The 19931-nt window shown below is 38.7% G+C and overlaps 1 protein-coding gene across 1 annotated transcript in view; it reads left to right on the plus strand.

The window, feature by feature from the left end:
• The window catches only part of NMU (neuromedin U), a 203180-nt gene that overhangs the window by 76033 nt on the left and 107216 nt on the right, over nt 1-19931 (plus strand). The gene's annotated exons all lie outside the window — the stretch shown is intronic.

Here is a 19931-nt window from a genome sequence, read left to right on the forward strand (position 1 = left end):
GAAAAGAAAGAATGAGAGCCAAAATAGAAAAAAAAGATGAGCATATTATGTTCCATTACCTGTTGTTTCAGAGACGTTTTGATTCACTTTTGTTTTGGGTTGTGATTGTTCGTTAATCCACCAGGTGGTGCTCTGAAGTACCAAATAAACTTCCATCCTTAAATTAAAAATTGATATTGCCCTGACCTTCTAGTGTTGACATTTATCAAAACTGAAAATGACACATGTCCAATTACTCTTTATTTGAAAATATTTCTATTATATAAATACATAAAATATTCTTTTTTTTTTCTTTATTTGACAGAGTGAGAGAGGGATCACAAGTAGGGAGAGAGGCAGGCAGAGAGAGGGTGGGGGATGCAAGCTCCCTGCTGAGCCAAGATCTGAGATCATGACCTGAGCCAAAGACAGAGGCTTAACCCACTGAGCCACCCAGGCGCCCACCACATAAAATATTCTTATGAGACAAAATTTAGGGGGAAAATTAGAGATTCATTTAAATTGTTATTTTCATTTTTCTTAAAAATGTCTTTATACTTTATAAATTTAAGAAAATCAAGAGAATTGCAATGGATATTTGTACCCCCCAAAATCTGTATGTTTACATATTCTCCTCCCAGTTCCTTAGGGTGGAATTTGGCCCCATATTGAGCATTCAGTCCCCCTTGTGTCTGTAGATGCTATGGGATGCTGAGAAATGTACATTAGAGGAGTTTAATTTTCTGTATTCCATCTGGAATCACCAAATACCCTGATTCCAGACTCCAAGTTTTGGTGTCTTCTTTTGGACCTCTGTCCCCTGGGGACCTGCAGAAGCAGAGAATCTGGCTTGTTCATCCAGTACCCTGGTTTCCTCTTGGCGGCCTCCAAACACCAATTCCCAGATAGATCCGACTCTCCTCCCCACTCCCATAGCCACTGGAGGTGAATTTAGACTATTTTTTTTTTCAGTTTCTATGGCACCATATAATTTAAAGAGGAAAAAATAAATGACAAGAGGATACATGCACTGGGGGCTATGTTCTCAAAGATTTGGCATTAAATAATAACAATTATGACACATGACATTGTGAATATAGCAACGATATTTTTGGAGTCAGACGGTCCTGAGTTCAAATCCTGACTACTACACATGTCACCTGTGTAATTATACAAAACACTGAACCTCATTTTTATCTTCTGTATAATGGGAATAATGTTTCCTACTTTGGTTGTTGTGGGGATTAAATGAAATCTCAAACTTAAGGCACTTAGTATAGTAGGCTATCAATTTCAATGCCCTTTCCTTTCCCTTTCTTACCTTTTTCCTGTGTTCAGTTCAAAATTTGTTCAGTGCCAGTAACATGGGCACTTCTACACTCTTCAAAGCCTTGCTCTTGCCTTGGTAGCTGGTTTCCAAATTTTCCTCATGTGACTACTGCCTGATCTCTACCATCTTGCCCCTTTCAGTTCCATATGGCCTTGACCTCTGTACTGCTGGAACAACCATCCAATCTGGTTTGCTCTACCTCTCCGTGGCCTGCCTGACTTCTAGAATGGCTGTTATCCTTAACAGCCTGCCCTCTGGATACATCCTTCACTCCTGTAGCCCCAGTGAGATGCCCATTCTTACTGCAGGGTTAACCTCCTAAATAATGGCCCTATCGTGAAGGCCTCCTTATAATCCCTGGGCTTGATGATTTAAGAAAAGTGTTGCCCAGCAGCATTGTGCACAGCATCCTTGCTACCTGGGCATGTGCAGCAAGGTGGTGAAGTTTAAACTGAACATGGAAGTTGGTCTGTCAGTCCTGACAGAGAGGGCTGGCCTCTACTAGGACAGCTTGAAGATCTGCAAAAGTTTCACCTGCGGTTGTATCAAGTGTTGTACCATCATAAAGCCTGGGTCCTTTTGAGACAGGAATCTACTTTGGGGCATCCCAGGCAGCAATGCCAAGGTTGTAGTAGGAATTCTGAAAGACAAAGTGAGGTCATCAAGAGAAGACCATAGAAAGACCTCAGAAGCTGTATGTCCTCAGAGCAGATGGTTCAGGCCCAAGGCCAAATGCACTGCCAGGATGAGTTACTGGAGCCTGTGGAACGCAAAGCTGCCAGCTGGGAAAACCCATCAGGACACATGTTATCTTACTATAGCAGCTTAGCAGGGCACTATTTACATACATTTAAATACCAACTCAGTAATTCCTGGATATAACTTCCTATCATACTTCTGAAACTGTTTTTATGTTTAAAAGTGCCCTTTAGAAAGTCCATTTATCTGAATTATTTTTTATTCCCCAAACTGGTATAATAAGCACAAATGCTTTTTCTGCTATGAGGAATTGACTCAGCTTAAATAAAATTTAGCCTCATGCAGATTTTTACATTCAGTGCTTAAAATCCAAGCATTTAAAATTCTGAGAAAAGTGATAAACATATTTTAATAGAAACTCTGTGAACGTGCCACTTTATTAATGGTGGAAATGGTTGTGAGAATCTGTTAGTTTTCATAGTGTTCCTAAATACAGACCCAGAAATATTCTAGTAATTGGCATTTGGTCAAGGTCAGGATTCTTTGAAATTGGTTCTCAATGCAAATTTTATCTCCAAAACCTCAGTCTGCTCTCCACAAAAAATAACACTGAGCATTAATCCAAAAGGTCTATGATCCCAGTGAACCTAATGTCATACTTTAAAGGAGGCCAAAATAAGATGCTTCACATTTCCAAAGTCATTTCTTCTTTATCTCCTCTGAAGAGTAACACCATTGGTAACTCTGCAGGTTATCCAGATCGTACCTGCAACCATTTTCTCTCTAAAACAAAACGAAAAACCCCAAAACATTGATTATTCTGAATGCCTTTTTCTCCCTGATCCTGTTTGATCATAAGATGGTGTTGGGTTACTTTAAATTTTGCTTAACGGGAACTTAAAAAATCAGTGTAAAGAATGGACCTTAAGGGCATGCTCAAAAAGCCAGTCTCAAAGGGTCATGTATTGTGTGACTGTGTACCAGCCTTCAAATGACAAAGTTAACATTACTGGAGGGACAGACCAGCGGTTGCTGAGGCCAGAGCTGGGGGAAAGGTGTGATAATTAAGGATTCACACTGGAAAGTTTCTCCATAGTGATGGAACCATTCAAAGTCTTTCTTTTTTCCCGCAAGATTTTTATTGATTTATTTGACGGAGAGAGAGAGAGCACGCACAAGCAGGGGGAGTAGCAGAGGGAGAGGGAGAAGCAGGCTCTACACTGAGCAAGGAGCCCAACGTGGGACTCTGTCCCAGGACCCTGAGATCATGACCTGAGCCGAAGGCAGATGCTTAACCAACTGAGCCACCCAGGTGCCGCTGAACCATTCTAAATTTTGATCAAAATATTGGTTACTCAAATCTATACATACGATAAAACTTCATAGACCAGAAAAAGAAAAGGAAAAAAGAAAAAAGTGTATAAAACCTGTGAAATCTGAATAAGGTCTATAGCTGAGTTAATAACATTGAACAACATCAATGGCCTATTTTTGACAATGTGCCAAGGCCATAAAACATGTTATTGGGGGAAGTTGGGTGAAGGGTACATGGGAGTTCTACTACTTGGACAGTTTCTTATGACCCTTAAACTATTTCAGAGATAAAGATTATTTTAAAAAAATAAGTGGAAGGAAGTAATTAGATAGGTGAAGGGTTCCTTCCTTCTTTTCTTTCTTTTCCTTTCCTTTCCTTTTCCTTTTCTTTTTATTTTCTTTCTCTCTGCCAGCATGTAAGTTCTTAGAATAATCATATAGGGTAGTGACACTAAATGCTTTATGGAAAAAGGAACGTTTGCAATAATTCATAGCAACTTCCCAATAATGATTTCCTAAATAATGTTTCCTTCTGGTGATAGTTTCTTCTCTCCCTCCTGTTCGTCCACTTTTTTTTATTTTTTTAAAGATTTATTTTATTTATTTGACAGACAGAGATCAGAAGTTGGCGAGAGGCAGGCAGAGAGAGGAGGAAGCAGGCTCCCCACAGAGCAGAGAGCCCAATGCGGGGCTTGATCCCAGGACCCTGGGATCATGACCCGAGCTGAAGGCAACGGCTCAATCCACTGAGCCACCCAGGCGCCCCCTGTTCGTCCACTTTTTGTCGATTTCCTATGTTCCTTTGTAACACATGAAAACCCTGTGCTTCCCTTTCTGCCACTGTCTTCTATTTCTCATGCAAAATGTTATCTCCTTATCTTACAAAACCCAAATCCAGGTCAATAACTTCCATTTATAGTTATGAATTTGGTCCCTAGTCTATGTGTACTTCTGGATGTTTATAGGGAGCATGGGGTGTTGGCAGATTCTTGATTAGCTGATATGATGGGGCAGAGAAGAAAATTACTCTTTTTTGAAATTTTATTAAGGGTAAGATCCTCAACATTCAAACCTCTGAATTTTTTTTTTTTTTGCATGGCAAGAATGTGTCTATATTTAAAAAATTAAAACTGTAAGTGAATAAAGGTACTTCCAGCTGCCCCTGAATCCCTGTTTGGCTCACTTTTAGCAATGTTTTTAGGAGGCACCTGGGAAGGGACTGGAATAAACAAGAAATAAGATGGTAATATATTCTGTAACACTGGCCTTGATCAAAACGTTGGCTATATAAGGTCACACTCGAAATTGCTAATTTTCTCATTCCAACGCAAATCTTTTTGGTATGGCTAAAGTCAAAGTAGATTTTCCAGAATTGTTTTAAGGTTCGTGTTTACCTGAATCTTTAGGTCAATATGATACCAAATCTCAAGACAATAATCTGTAGTAGTTTTTTATTCTATCTTTAAAGGGGAAAAAATTGTGGGTGCAGACGTTTTCTGTTTGATATTCAAGAATGATTCTGCATTCCTCAATTATATAAACAAACTTTAGAGATTCTTGGAAATGACTTGCTAAATTCAATTTTCTTTATAGTTTTGGCCAGTCTAAACCCTTCTCCAAAGTCTTTGGAAATTTGGGGGTCAAAGGAAGGCCAGAATAAGAATTGTAATTGCAGCTACATGGAATGTCTGTGTGGGATGGAGAAGATGACTTCTTTTATTAAATATGCCACAAGAAATAATTACCAAGTGGACCATGGTCTCTACTGGTATATAATACAGTTTGGTGTTGTGGATTAATAGTAGTGGCAGATGAATCATGAAATTAACATTTATGAGTATCAGTCAGATCCTTTCAGATATCATCAGTGTCTGCATATCTTCTCTGCCCTTCATTGATTGTGAAATGAAAAAAAAAAATTACCCTAGTTCTAGAGAGCCTTATGAAAATGAATACAAAAATCTTTTGCTGGAGTTCTTGTTGACTTAGAATTTGGCTACTATTGTCATTCCTTTCTCAGTGTCTCTCTAGACATTCTAGAGATATTTATTTTATTTATTTTTTTTTTAAAGATTTTATTTATTTATTTGACAGAGAGAAATCACAAGTAGATGGAGAGGCAGGCAGAGAGAGAGAAGGAAGCAGGCTCCCTGCTGAGCAGAGGGCCCGATGTGGGACTCGATCCCAGGACCCTGAGATCATGACCTGAGCCGAAGGCAGCGGCTTAACCCACTGAGCCACCCAGGCGCCCCCATTCTAGAGATATTTAAATGATCTTAAATACCCTGAGTGATGATAACTTTCCAAAGGCAGTGACTTTGTGTTCTCCGCCACGTCTCCCATGCTGGAACAGTGCCTGACACAAGTGTTCACTAGACTTTTGTTGAGTTGGATTGGTAACTAGATATTGGGAGAAGAACTTTGTCTCTCCACTCAGACCACACTTGGTTAGGACCTGACTCTGCTACTGGGTGACCTGGAGCAAGTTGCCTCACTTCCCAGAGCTTCAGTGTTCTTGTGTGTAAGGTGTTGTCCAGACAAATCAAGATAGCATGCACAAAGAACTGAGCGCAGAGCTTGGGAACTACTAGGTGCTTAGTGGATGACTGTTTCTTCATTAACTCACATTCATCCCTTCCTTTTTCTGGTAGAGCTTTGTATTTTTCAAAATGCACTTGATTCAAAAGGAAGTATATCAGAGAAGACCATCATGATTTCTAAAAGGAGCCTCAGAAGCTGAATTCTGGGCAGAGGAACTTACTCCTTCCTATTTCCTTTGCTTTACTAACCCTAAACCAAGTAGCCACTTCCACATTGGATCTGTGCCAATGTAAACATGGAAGACATCACATCACATTCTAGATTTTCATCAGCCTCTACATCTGATATTTTCAGGCAGGAGGGGAAATTTGGGGTTTTTTTGTTGTTCTATTTTTTTTTCCCCCCACTTGTCAGGTAGGTTGATAAATGGACCTCTTGGATGTCTAGGATGACCCAAGGAGCTAGGAATGCAAAACTTTCTTCTCCTTTGACATATCATGGTGGACATATTAAATTCCTCAAACAGATGATTTCTAAGCATTCTTGTTTTTTAGGTTGATCACAAGTTCTTACTATTATTCAGTTGTGATATACCTTAAATCCCTCATTTACTTTATTAAACAATATTGTAATGAATTACTGATTGCTCACTGTATATCTGTGCATTCTAATACTGTGAGGAATAAATAAAAATAAGAAACAAGGGACACCTGGGTGGCGCAGTTGGTTAAACGACTGCCTCCGGCTCAGGGCGTGATCCTGGAGTCCCGGGATCGAGTCCCACATCAGGCTCCCAGCTCCATGGGGAGTCTGCTTCTCCCTCTGACCTTCTCCTCGCTCATGCTCTCTCTCACTGTCTCTCTCTCTCAAATAAATAAAATAAAATCTTAAAAAAAAAATAAGAAACAAATTGAGGGTATGAAATCTATTCTCAGGGAGAAAATAATTATATAGAAAAGTTTAAATATATTTAATGTATGTGTTTACAAAATAGATTGCATAAATACAGGTAAGTGATTATTATTATAATTACTAGATATAGCTAAACTGAAAAGACCAATCTTGTATACATTAGACAACTAGGAAAAATTATTTGGGAATATAGGCAAATGCTTGACAGTGTGGTAGAGCATATATTCATATACTGGTGGGTTTTTTAAAGATTTATTTTTTCATTTGAGAGACACACAGAGAGCATGAGTGGGAGGGGCAGAGGGAGAAGGAGAAAGAATCTCAAGCCTACTCCAGGCTGAACTTGGAGCCAAGGTGGGACCTGATCTCATGACCACAACTGAAACCAAGAGTTGGTCACTCACTGACTATGCCATCCATGTCTCCCTTATATATTATTTTTAAGAAGTTTTAATTATTGAAGTATAGTTGACACGAATATATCATACATATGTAGTTTCAAGTGTACAACATAGTGATTTGATAATTCTATATGTTATATAATGCTTATCACAATAAACGTAGTTAACATCCATCACCATACACCATCACTGCAATATTATTGACTATATTCCCTATGCTGTACTTTTCATCTCTATGACTTATTTATTTTATAACTGAAGGTTTATACTTCTTCCCCTGTATTTTTTTTAAAGATTTTATTTATTTATTTGAGAGAGAGAGTGAGAGAGAGAGAGAGAGAGCAAGCACACAAGCAGGGGGAGGGGCAGAAGGAGAGAGAGAAGCAGACTCCCCACTGAACAAGGGGCACAACACAGGACACCACCCCAGAACCCTGGGATCATGACCTGAGCTGAAGGCAGACACTTAACCGAGTGAGCCACCCAGTGCCCACTTCTTCCCCTTATCGACTTAGTCCACCCGCCATCCATGTCCCCTCTGACAACACCAGCTTGCTCTCATTATTTATGAACCTCTTTCTGTTTGTTTGTTAATTTGTTCTATTTTTGAGATTCCACATATAAGTGAAATCATATGGCATTTGTCTTTCTCTTGACTTATTTCACTGAACATAATACTCTCTCTTTTTAATTAGATTTTGTTGTTGAGTTGTATCAGCTTTTTATATATTTTGGATGCTAACCTCTTATCAGATATGTCATTTGCACATATCTTCTCCTATTCAGTAGGCTGTCTTTTAGTTTTGTGAGTTGTTTCCTTTGCTGTGAAGAAGCTTTTTATTTTGATATAGTCCCAAGAGTTTGTTTGCTTTTGTTTCCCTTGTCGGCAGAGATATATCCAGAAAAATGTTTCTATGGCTGATGTCAGAGAAATTACTGTCTGTGCTCTCTTCTAGGCTTTTTATGCTCTCATATTTAGGTCCTTAATCCATTTTGAGTTTATTTTTGTCTATGGCGTACGAAAAGAGTCCAGTTTCATTCTTTTGCATGTAACTATTCTATTTTCTCAACACCATTTGTAAAAGAGACTGTCTTTTTCCCATTGCATATTCTTGCCTCCTTTGTTGAAAATGATCGTATGTTTGTGAGTTTTTTTCTGGGCTCTCTCTTCTGTTCTATTGATCTGTATGTCTGTTTTTGTGCCAGGACTCTACAGTTTTCATTACTATAGCTTTGTGGTATATCTTGCAATCTGGGATTGTAATACCTTCAGTTTGGGTTTTTTTTTTTCCCTCAAGTTTGCTTTGGCTATTCGGTTTTGTGGTTCCACACAAAATTTAGGATTATTTGTTGTATTACTGCAAAAAATGCTATTGGTATTTTGATAGGGTTTCATTAAATCTATAGATTGCTTTGAGCACTATGGACATTTTAACAATATTCTCCCAACCCATAAGTATGGAGTATCTTTCTATTTGTTTGTGTCATCTTCAATTTGTTTTGTTAATGTTTTATGGCTTCTAGATTACAGGGATTTCACCTCCTTGGTAAATCTATTTCTAGGTTATTTTATTATTTTTTGGTGCGATTACAAATGGGATGTCTTCTTAATTTCTCTTTCTGCTACTTCATTATTAGTGTATAGAAATGCAATGGATTTCTACATATTGAGTTTTTATCCTGCAACCTTACTGAATTCATGTATCAGTTCTAGTAGTTTTTTGTTGGGTCTTTAAGGTTTTATATACATAGTATCATGTCATCCACAAATGGTAAAAATTTTGCTTCTTTCTTACCAAATTGGATGCTTTTTATTTCTTTTTCTTGGCTAATTGCTGTGGCTAAACTTCTGTTGAATAAACGTGACGAGAGTAGACATCTTGTCTCCTTCCTGACCTTGGAGGAAAAACTCTTAAGTTTTTCACCATTGAGTATGACGTTAGTTGTGTGTTTTTAATATAAAGCCTTTATTATGTTGAGGAATGTTCCCTCTAAACCCACTTTATTGAGAGTTTTTATCATGAGTTGCACTTTATCAGATGCTTTTCCTGCATCTATTGAGATAATCATACGGATTGTATCTATTCTCTCATTGACTTGATGTATCACATTGATCGATTGTGAATCTTGAACCAGAGTTGCATCCCAGAAATAAATCCCACTTGATTGTGATGAATGCCTCTTAAAATGTATTGTTGAATTTAGTTTGCTAATGTCTTGATGGGGATTTTTCATCTATGTTCATCAGGGATATTGTTCTATAGTTCTCTTTTTTGGTAATTTTTTAGTTGGTTTTGGTATCAGGGTAAATGCTGGCCTCAAAGAATGAATTTGGAGGGTCTCCTTCCTCTTCTATTTTTTGGAATAGTTTGAGAAAAAGGGCATTAACTTTTTTTTTTTTTTTAAAGATTTTATTTATTTCTTTGACAGACAGAGATCACAAGTAGGCAGAGAGGCAGGCATAGAGAGAGGAGGAAGCAGGTTCCCTGCTGAGCAGAGAGCCTGATGCAGGGCTCCATCCCAGGACTCTGGGATCATGACCTGAGCCGAAGGCAGAGGCTTTAACCCACTGAGCCACCCAGGTGCCCCAAAGGCATTAACTTTTCTTTAAATGTTCGGTAGAATTTGCCTGTGAAGCCATCTGGCCCTGGACTTTTGTTTGTTGAGAGATTTTTAATTATTGCCTTAGTTTCTTTACTGGTTATTTAGTTTCTTTGCTAGTCGAGTTTTCCATTTCTTCTTATTTCAGTTTTGATAGTTTATAAGTTTCTAAGAATTTATCCTGTTCTTCTAAATTGTCCAATTTGTTGGCATGTAGTTTTTCATAATAATATCTCATAAATTGTTTGTATTTCTGTGGGGTTGGCTGTTATTTTTCCTCTCTCATTTGTGATTTTATTTATTTGGGTCCTTTTTTCTTTTTTTGATAAGTCTTACTAGAGTTTTATCAATTTTGTTAATTTTTTAAAACAAGCAGCTCCTGCTTTCATTGATCGGTCCTGTTGGGGTTTTTTGTTTTTGTTTTTTTTAATATTTTTTTAATATTTTAATTTTTTATTTGTTCTTAAAATTTTAATTTTTTATATTTCATTTATTTGTGCTCTAATCTTTATTATTTAATTCCTCCTACTGGTTTGAGATTTTGTTTGTTCCTTTTCTTGTATCTCTAACTTAGATTTTTTTTTTTTTTAAAGATTTTATTTTATTTATTTGAGAGAGAGACAGTGAGAGAGAGAATGAGCGAGGAGAAGGTCAGAGAGCGAAGCAGACTCCCCATGGAGCTGAGAGCCTGATGTGGGACTTGATCCCGGGACTCCAGGATCACGCCCTGAGCCGGAGGCAGTCGTCCAACCAACTGCGCCACCCAGGCGTCCCTCTAACTTAGATGTTAAGGTTAGGTAGTTTATTTGAGATTTTTTTTGCTTCTTGAGGTAGGCCTGTATTGTGATACACTTCCCTCTTAGAACAGCTTTTGCTGCATCCCAAAGATTTGGGACCATTGTGTTTTCATTTTCATTTGTCTCCATGTAATTTTTGATATCTTCTTTGATTTATTAGTTGACCCATCTATTGTGTAGTAGCATATTATTTAACTTCCCTGTATTTGTGGTCTTTCCAGATTTTTTCTTGTAGTTGATTTCTAATTCCATAGCATTGTGGTTAGAAAAGATGCATGGTTTGACTTTGATCATTTTGACTTTGTTAAGACATGTTTTTTGGCCCAACATGTGATATATTCTAGAGAATGTTACATGTGCACTTGAGAAATGTATATTCTGCTGTTTTAGGATAGAATATTGTAAATATATCCTTTAAATCCATTTGGTCCAATGTATCATTCAAAGCCACTGTTCCTTGTTGCTTTTCTGTTTGTATGATCCATCCATTAATGTAAAAGGCGAAAGATTTATGCGATCTGAAGAGAAACCAGAGTATGATCCATCCATTAATGTAATGTTATTTTTCCTCTCTCATTTGTGATTTTATTTATTTGGGTCTATATAGATAGATCTTGCTTTTTTATCCATTCCATCACCCTGTGTCTTTTGATTGGAGCACTTAGTCCATTTACATTCAGAGTAATTACTGATAGGTATGTATTTTTTTTTTTTTTGCCATAATGATAGTTGTTTTTTTATGGTTTTGTTATAGTTCTTTGTTCCTTTCTTTTGTTCTCGTCTCAAAAGGTTTGTGGTTACCATTAGGTTTATATACAACATCTGATGCGTAATAGCAGTCTGTATTAAGTTGATGGCCACTTAAGTTTGGAATTCTAAAAATAGTTAAATTTTTATTCCTCTCTCTGCCACATTATTTTGGGTATACAGTATCATATTTATATCCTTTTATTTTGTGAATCCCTTGACACATGCATACATACATACATACATATATATATTTAATTTTATTGCTTTTGTGCTTCCTACTTTCTTTACTCCTGTTTATATCTTTCCTTCCCACTCAGAGAGTCCTCTTTAACATTTCTTGTAGGGCTGGTTTAATGCTCATGAATCCATTTAACTTTTATTTGTTACACTCTCTCTCCTTCTCTTCTGACTGATAGCCTTGCTGGATAGAGCATTCTTGGTTGTAGGTTTTTTTCTTTCAGCACTTTGAATATATCATGCCACTATCTTCCACCCTGCAAAGTTCCTACTGAAAAATCAACCGATAGCCTTATTGTATTTCTCTTATATGTAACTGTTTTATTTTCTCTTGCTGCCTTTAAAATTCTCTCTTTATCACTGCCATTGCCATTTAGTTACTATGGACCACCTTGGGTTGATTCTGTTGAGGAATCTCTGTGCTTCCTCGATCTGGATTTCTGTTGCTTTTTCCAGATTCAGTAAGTTCAGATATTATTTCTTCAGATACATTTTCTGCCCCCTTTTCTCTCTCCTTCTGGGATCCCTGTAATGCATATGTTATTACAGTTGGTGGTTTTATTGATTTCCCTTAATCTATTTCCATTTTTTATTATTCTTTTTACTTTCTCCTCTTCGGTTTGGTTGCTTTCCATTACTCTGTCCTCAGGTTGCTGATCTATTTTACTTCCTCTAGTCCACTGTTCATATCCTCCAGTGTATTTTTAATTTCAGTTATTGAATTCTTCATATCTGGTTCTCTTTAACATTTTCCTTGTTGAGGATCTCAAAATAGGTCCTCCACTCTTTTCTCAAGTCCAATAAGTATCTTTATGACCATTACTTTAAATTCTCTATCAGGCATATTACTTATCTCCATTTCATTTAGCTCTCTTGTTGTGATTTTGTTCTGGTCTTTTATTTGGGATGTATTCCTTTGTCTTCTCTTTTTGTCTAACTCTCTGTGTGTCTGATTTCTATGTTTAGAAATGTCAGCTGTGTCTCCTGTTCTTAAAAGTACTGGCCTTGTGAACTCCTTCAGTGCCCTGCAGAACCTGGTACTTCAAAGGTGTCTCCTATATACGTTCTGTGCACCCTACTATTGTGGCTGAGCCATGTTTGCCTCAGGCGTCTGCAGTTGCTGTCTTTGCCTGATGTGGTTAGGGTTTTGTCCTTGTGTTGTTAGTGGGCTAGTTTAGGGCCATGCTGGACTTGAGCTGGGACAGACCAGGCATTTGTCAGAGCTGTGGTAGAACTGAATCACTCTCCCTGTGTTATCCCCTGAGATGTTCTCACTGGTGGGTGGGGTCTGCAGTCAGACCAGATGTCTGCCTCATCCCACTGCTGGGGCTGCAGTCTGACTGGTATGGTAGTTATCTTCCCTCTCCCCCAGGTAGAAATAATTTTGTAATGGTGCTGGCCCTTGTTAGAGCTCTTGCATACTGCTAGACTTGAGGCATTACTTTGGAGGGACTCTTGCCAAGGGTATATTGGAGGCGATGGGAATGTAAGAGAAGGACAGGTCAGGGTATGCTGTTAGTAAGCTAGGTGGAGAGTATTTGGGCTGTTGTGGTTCCCACAAACATCTGTGTGTCTAGGCTGTGGACAAGGGAGGGAAATGGTGCCCAACAACTCCTTTGTTTCTGGAAAAGTCTCTCAAAGATCCCTGCCCCTCCAGCATATGCTCGGAAATAGTAAACAAATCCCCCTCCCATATACCGAGGTGATTTTCAATTTGCTGCTTCTGTGCTATATCTCTGCAGGGCTGCTTGTTGTGCTATCTGTTTAAGAGTGGGGACTCACTTTCCTATTGCCCTCTGGTTGTCCCAGAGCCAAGCCCACTGATTTTTAAAGTTCCAGGTATTAAGCCACATAGATTGTAAGAACTCATGAAGTTAGGTCATTCTGGTTTTCAAAGCTAAATATTACCGGAATGCATCTTCCCAGTGTGGATCCCCTGCCTGTGGTTCCCAGTATGATTTCTGCTCCTCTCCCCTGCCAAGGGTATCCTTGGCATCCCTCCTGCAGGCAGTTTGGTTCCCAGCCATGTCTCTGCCCTTCTTACACTCATCAGAGTTCCCTCTTTTCTACATTTAGCTGTGCAAAGTCTGTTCTGCCAGTCTTTGGGCCATTTTCTGGCTTATTTACACTAATTTGGGTGTGTCTCATTGTGCCTGTGGGATGGGCTGAGCTCAGGATCCTCCTGTTCCAGCGTATCTGCATATATCTTTTTGAGTTAGCATTTTTGTTCTTTGTTGAAGTCTAAGAATTATAAAGAGGCTGCTTATATCATAGACTGTCCAGAAAAGAAGTTGCCAACAAGGGGCATAAATGGGTAATGGGTATAAAGAGCTGGTGCCCTCTGAGGAAGGTGAAGAGATTAAAGTCACCATGTCCATTAAGTGTGGAAAATTCCTTTGGGCTTTGGGCCTGTAACACTGTCCAAGGGAACTGATCCAAGGGGTTTGGGAGGTGTGGGTAGGAAGTCTCTGGTAGGGATGGTTCTTAGGCAAGTAACAGAATCACAGGCCAAGGAGGTCATTCTGGGTAAAAGAAGTGTCATGGTCAGGATGACCCTGGCTGTGAGACATGCTGAGAGTATGTAAGAAAGAAGGGTGTGGCTGAGGCTTGCTGAGGCTGGAACCAGAGAAATTAATTGGGACAAATATGTTGATAAGCCCTCTAAAAAGAGACCAGAAATTACCAGGTCTACAAAGGCACAGAAAACTCTAATTTAGTATTTACTTAAAGGCCCAAAATTCCTAGGGATCCTCTAGGGTACTTGTTAAAAATACCTTGTCAGGGCCTACCCCAGATGTCCTGAACCAGAACTTCTAGGAGACAGCTTGGAATTCTGTATTTTTAATGAGTGCACCTGATGACTCTTTATGACTAAGTAATTTTGGAAAAGAACATTAGTCCAACCCAGTCTGGAATCAAAATTAAAATTTTCTTACTCAAGAGGCAGGACAAGGCTGGGAAGCAGGGCTTTTGGGATTTAGAAGGGGTGTATAAAAAATGTATCAGGTAAAAGTCCAGGAAGCAAGATGCTGCCTTAAGAAATAAGACTGCCATGTTCTAGGTGTGGAAATTAGGGCTCCAGTGAACTACACATTAAAAGCAAGGCTCTAGTGCTTGTGGGATCTTGAGAGGAGGTGGTGAGATCTTGAGAGACAAGGTATCAGTCAAGCGCCCTGGCCACAGATGAGTGTGGTGATAAAACTCCCATCCTCTCCAGGTAAATGAAAGATTTAGCCTTGTGTGGTATACCTGTCTGACGGTCTGTGGAACTTTGAGGTATGGCCATACTCTCATGGGTAAGTAGCACATGATATCTCTCTTGAGAAGGATCTTGTACGGTATGGCAGCCACTGGGGCAAATGAATTGTCTCAGGAAACCAGAATTCACCAAGAAGGCCAGACCGGCAGTGAAGGGACTCCAGTGTTTCCTCAAGGCCTTATTCTTTGGGTCTACATGTAAGAGTGTCTGGTGAAGTTCCTGGGGAAGGTTCTTAAAGTTTCACCCTCTGGAGTTCATCAGGGTCATGGTGGGTATAATCTTGTGCCAGGTCTCCATAAGGTGAAGGCAAATCTCAGAGGACTTGAATAGTGCTGTGAAGCCTAGAAAATCCTTCTCACAAGACAGCCTTGGTTTTCTGAAACCTCAGAGGATGTCTTGGAAATGGACTTCACTTTCAGGTGAGGTTCAGAAAGTTAGGTGGAGGTGAGCATGAGATGTAAGGAGATGATTAGTGGGTTCTGTTGGACCAAGAGTAATAAGTGTTAGACTGGGAAGTAATACAATTTGACCTTGACCCTTTTTATAGACTGAATGTTTCTATCTCTCCCCTCCTTCCAAATTCATATGTTGAAACCTAATCCCTAATGATAGTGTGTAGAGGCTTTTGGGAGGTATTAGGTCATGAGTGTAGAGTCTCATGGATAGAATTGGTATCCTTATAAGGTGCTCAAAAGATCAGAGTTCCTCTGTTCCACACAGCGAAAAACATGGCCTATATTAACAAGGTAGTGGGTCCTTACCACACACCCAATCTACTGGCATCTTGATCTTGGACTTAGCAGTCTCCAGAACTGTGAGAAAAAATTTGTGTTGTTTATAAGCCACCCACTCTGATATTGTGTCATAGCAGCCTGAATAGACTAAGACAACCATAAGATGAATAATAGTAATTACAGCTGCTTAAAAATTCCAATAATAGCCTACAGTAGCTTTCTAAATTCTGATAAATTTGTTTTCTTCTCTCAACAGGAGTCTTTCAGTATTGCCTCCATGGCCAAAAGAAAAGATAAACTTTCTGGTACCCTGTTGTTTATGCTGATACTACAGGTTATATTATCATATTCTGCATCCTAAGCTTCTCTTTTAGAATCAGTAAATAATTGAGTAAAATTAATTGAATGAGCTAGAAGATTTGGCTCTCTCCATCTTTCAGAATATGCTCTGCCAGGTCCACTCTTTTGTATTGCTTATAACCATGTCAAAATCACTGCTTCCATGAAACCTTACCTAGCTGCTCTGTGTGCGATTTCTGCATCCTTTGAGACCCCATAGCACATTGGTTAAGAAGTCCTTTATAGCATTCACTATTTACATTCTTCCTTTTATCTTTAACAGCATTTAACTTCTCTTTATGTAGTATTTATTTGTAACCCTTCCTGTTCTGGGTGGCTCAGTGTGTTAAGCTCTGCCTTTGGTTCAGGTCATGATCTCAGGGTCCTGGGATCGAGCCCTGCATCCGGCTCTCTGCACAGCAGGGATCCTGCTTCCTCCTCTCTCTCTGCCTGCCTCTCTGCCTACTTGTGATCTCTGTCTGTCAAATAAATAAATAAAATCCTTTAAAAAAAGACATGAGAAAATGGTAATAAAAGGAAAGCAAAGATAGGAGTATAAGATGAAGCCATTTAGTGGATACTTGCCATGTGCCACATGCTGATATCTGCTCTCCTGGAATGCAGAACTGAATCAGGGCAGGGCTGTGACTTATGGACCAGTTCAACCCTCAGAAGCACCCATGGATCAGCTTCAGACCAATCACTAGAGGTTTCATATTAGTCATTGAGTCCCCTACCTACCTATCTTCTTCCTGATTTACCACTCTTATTAGTGTTGATGCTAGAAAATGAGCAACAGTGTATTCTCAATTGTGCTAGTGGTTTTTTTTTTTTTTTTTAATTCAAGGACTTCCTTTCTGACTTCATAGATACCTTGGTGGCTCTTCACCAAGCTTTCTTTAAGGCTCAGTGGTTTCCATGTCAAGGCAGTAAGACCGTTCAGGTAGTTATGCTGGGGAGATAGGGTATCCCTCAGTTTTTCCATGGAATCTTCATTCTAGCTTGTGTGTACTTAATACAGATTTTCTAGGAAAAGGAATCCTTGGCAGTTTTTCATCAAGTTACAGATGCCTCTAGTAAAAGAAATAACATTTATAAGTTGTTTTCTCTATATTGGCTAAATGGTAGCAAATAAGATAATGATCATTTTCCAAATGTCATAAGAGCAACTGATGGCACCAACATAGTCATTTATGGCTCCAGGGCAAACTATGGGTGGAATGTTATGACCGTACAAATATATGAAAATGTAGATTATTACCATAGCAATGTAAAAAGCTACAGATTTCCCCCCAATCAGTACCGAGTTTCTGTATTTTGACCAAAATAATTATAGAGGAAAGTCCCTTCTAGGCTATTTTGAAAGCAAAGCATTCGCATTAGGGATTTTTTTAAAAATGTAAGAATACTTAATTTAATTTTCAATTTATATCTTTATGTATGAAGCAAGAATAAGAAAAAGTATAGTTGCAGTATAATTTTGATTTTAATTGGCCTTTTCAAATAGTATTTTTATTATAATAACTGTAACTTCAGATAATAACTAGTAATTAGGATTTTTCTCTAACAAGACTTACTTCCTCAAAAATGCTGATTTTTTTGCTGCTCTATTTTCAAAATTTGACCAAGTTGCTAATTTAAGGTCATAAGTTTAAGTTCTCCTCCATGAATTAGAGTTTTACTCTTAGGCAGCTCTAAAAACTGTTAATTTCCTGAGTCTTTTCCCCTGTATATAGTAAAGTCAGTTACTTTAACACAGAAAGAAGATATTAGACCCTGCCCCCCAAAAGAGTCAAGTGTATGCATTTATGTATACCAGGAGCTTTGCCAACATCATTTTTGAGCTTTTTCTTGGGGCAAGGTTGCATCTGGTATAGTGCGAGGGATGGGAGAGGGAAGGGCATCAAGAGGCATCGAGGTGTGCTGGGTTGATGTGGATGAGGGTATACAGGTGTCCACCTATGATCCAAAGGGCAGGCAGAGTCAAAACTGGGAGGCCATCAGGTGATACTTAGAACCAATAAGGGAAACCACCAGCAAAAGCCAAAGGGCAATAAGCCAGGAACCTGGGAACAACTGCTAGGGGGATCCAAATACATTTCTAAAAGACTTCAGGCAAATATTTGTTTGATATCTGGCCGTGTTTCCCAAGTGTTCTGAACACACTTTAGTAAGAACTACACGTTATAACTTAGCCTAACGCACACTGACACACAGCCCTCACTGGGTCAGAGTTCTACAAAGATCCTTACCTTCACTTTGGGTAAGGCACTCTGAAATTTTCAGTTCTCTTAGGTTCTATTCTATTTCATTTAATGATGTTGATAGGACGGGTGCCTGGCTGGCTTGGTCAGTGGCACAACAGTTCTTGATCTTGGGGTTATGAGTTCAAGCCCCATGTTGGGTATAAAGATTTCTTAAAAGTAAAAAATCTTAAAAAAAAATTAAAGATGTTGATAGGAGACTTATAAATTGCTTTTGTTATCTGTTAATAGAAAGTTATAGCTTAAAACGTACTGTCTTGGGCATGGGAGAGATGCAGTAAAGAGAGTTAAAAAAGGACTGAAGGACTGGAAGACATGGTTTCTGATTTTAAGGAGATGGAAAGCTCCTTGGGAAGTTGGACTGTAATAGGTGAAACGAGCAAATACAACACATTTAGAGTAGAATAAATAGAAGCAAGCAAATTACCAGGGAAATTAATATTAATACAAGTTAGTTATAGAAGTGTTGGCTTGAGATGTGAATAGCTAAGGTCAGCAATGAGGCCCCTCAAAGATGGGGTTAACATCTTACTCATCTTCATAGCCCCTTACTGCCTGACACACTACTTTGCACTGATGTTTGAATAATAGCACAATGAGAACGCAAGGCATCATTGTTATTCTGTGTCTCTACAGGGCTGAAGTTAAAATTCTTTTTTTTTTTTTTTTTAGAATATCCTAAATGATTTCCCATGACACTTTAGTAGAAATTAGTTTATCAAATTACTATATTTATTTGGCCTTGGGTTGACTCTGAGGCTGTGGATGGTGAATGTCAGAGGGAGAACTTAGGAAGGTGCCAGGGAGCCTCACGGACGCTCACAGAAAGGAAGTATGTATCAGAACACTGAAGTCAAACTTCATTGACTTCAGTAATCTTTTAATTTTTATTTATCTACTTGACAGACAGAGATCACAAGTAGGCAGAGAGGCAAGCAGAGAGAAAAGGAAGCAGCCTCCCTGCCGAGCAGAGAGCCTGATGTGGGGCTCGATCCCAGGACCCTAGGATCATAAACTGAGCCAAAGGCAGAGGCTTTAACCCACTGAGCCACCCAGGTGCCCTACTTAAATAATCTTACTTAAGTTATTCTGCCTATGCCACTGCAGCATTTACTTAAATAATATCCTTTAGCTGTCTCCTCTCATTTTTTAAATCTCTCTCCCACAAATAGATTTTATTGTTGCTTTTTGAGACTAGGCACTATGGGTTCCCCCCACTTTCCCACCACCGCAAATCTACAATGTTGATACACAGAAGATGCTCAAAAATTAACTCGTGGGTAGAAAATATACAAAACTCCATATATTTATCCCTCTCTTGGTCATTTTATCTCTATCCTAGCACACTATAGTCATAATTTTTATATGAATACATAAATTTTCTTAGTGGTCTCTGAATTCCACCACCTCTTTTCTTTCAGGAATGGGAAAACCATCATCTCTGACAACTTAAATTCTCATTTCCTTGTACTCATCACATGTGTAAATACACAACAGAAGCATGCTTTTTTTCAGTTAAAACTCTGGCAGGGGGCTACTATCAATGATTAAATCCTGTAAATAACTTCCGAATTTGTCTTGGGGATGCGGGTGATGCAATAAAGAGAGTTTTAAAAAAAAGACTAAAAGACTGGAGGACATGGGTTCTGATTTTAAGGAGATGGAAAACTCCTTGGGAAGTTGGACTGTACCAGATGAAGCAAGCAAATATAACACATATAGAGTAGAATAAATGGAAGCAAGCAGATTACCAGGGAAATTAACATTAATACAG

This window comes from Neovison vison, chromosome 11 (assembly GCF_020171115.1).
Source record: "Neovison vison isolate M4711 chromosome 11, ASM_NN_V1, whole genome shotgun sequence".
Lineage (NCBI taxonomy): Eukaryota > Metazoa > Chordata > Mammalia > Carnivora > Mustelidae > Neogale > Neogale vison.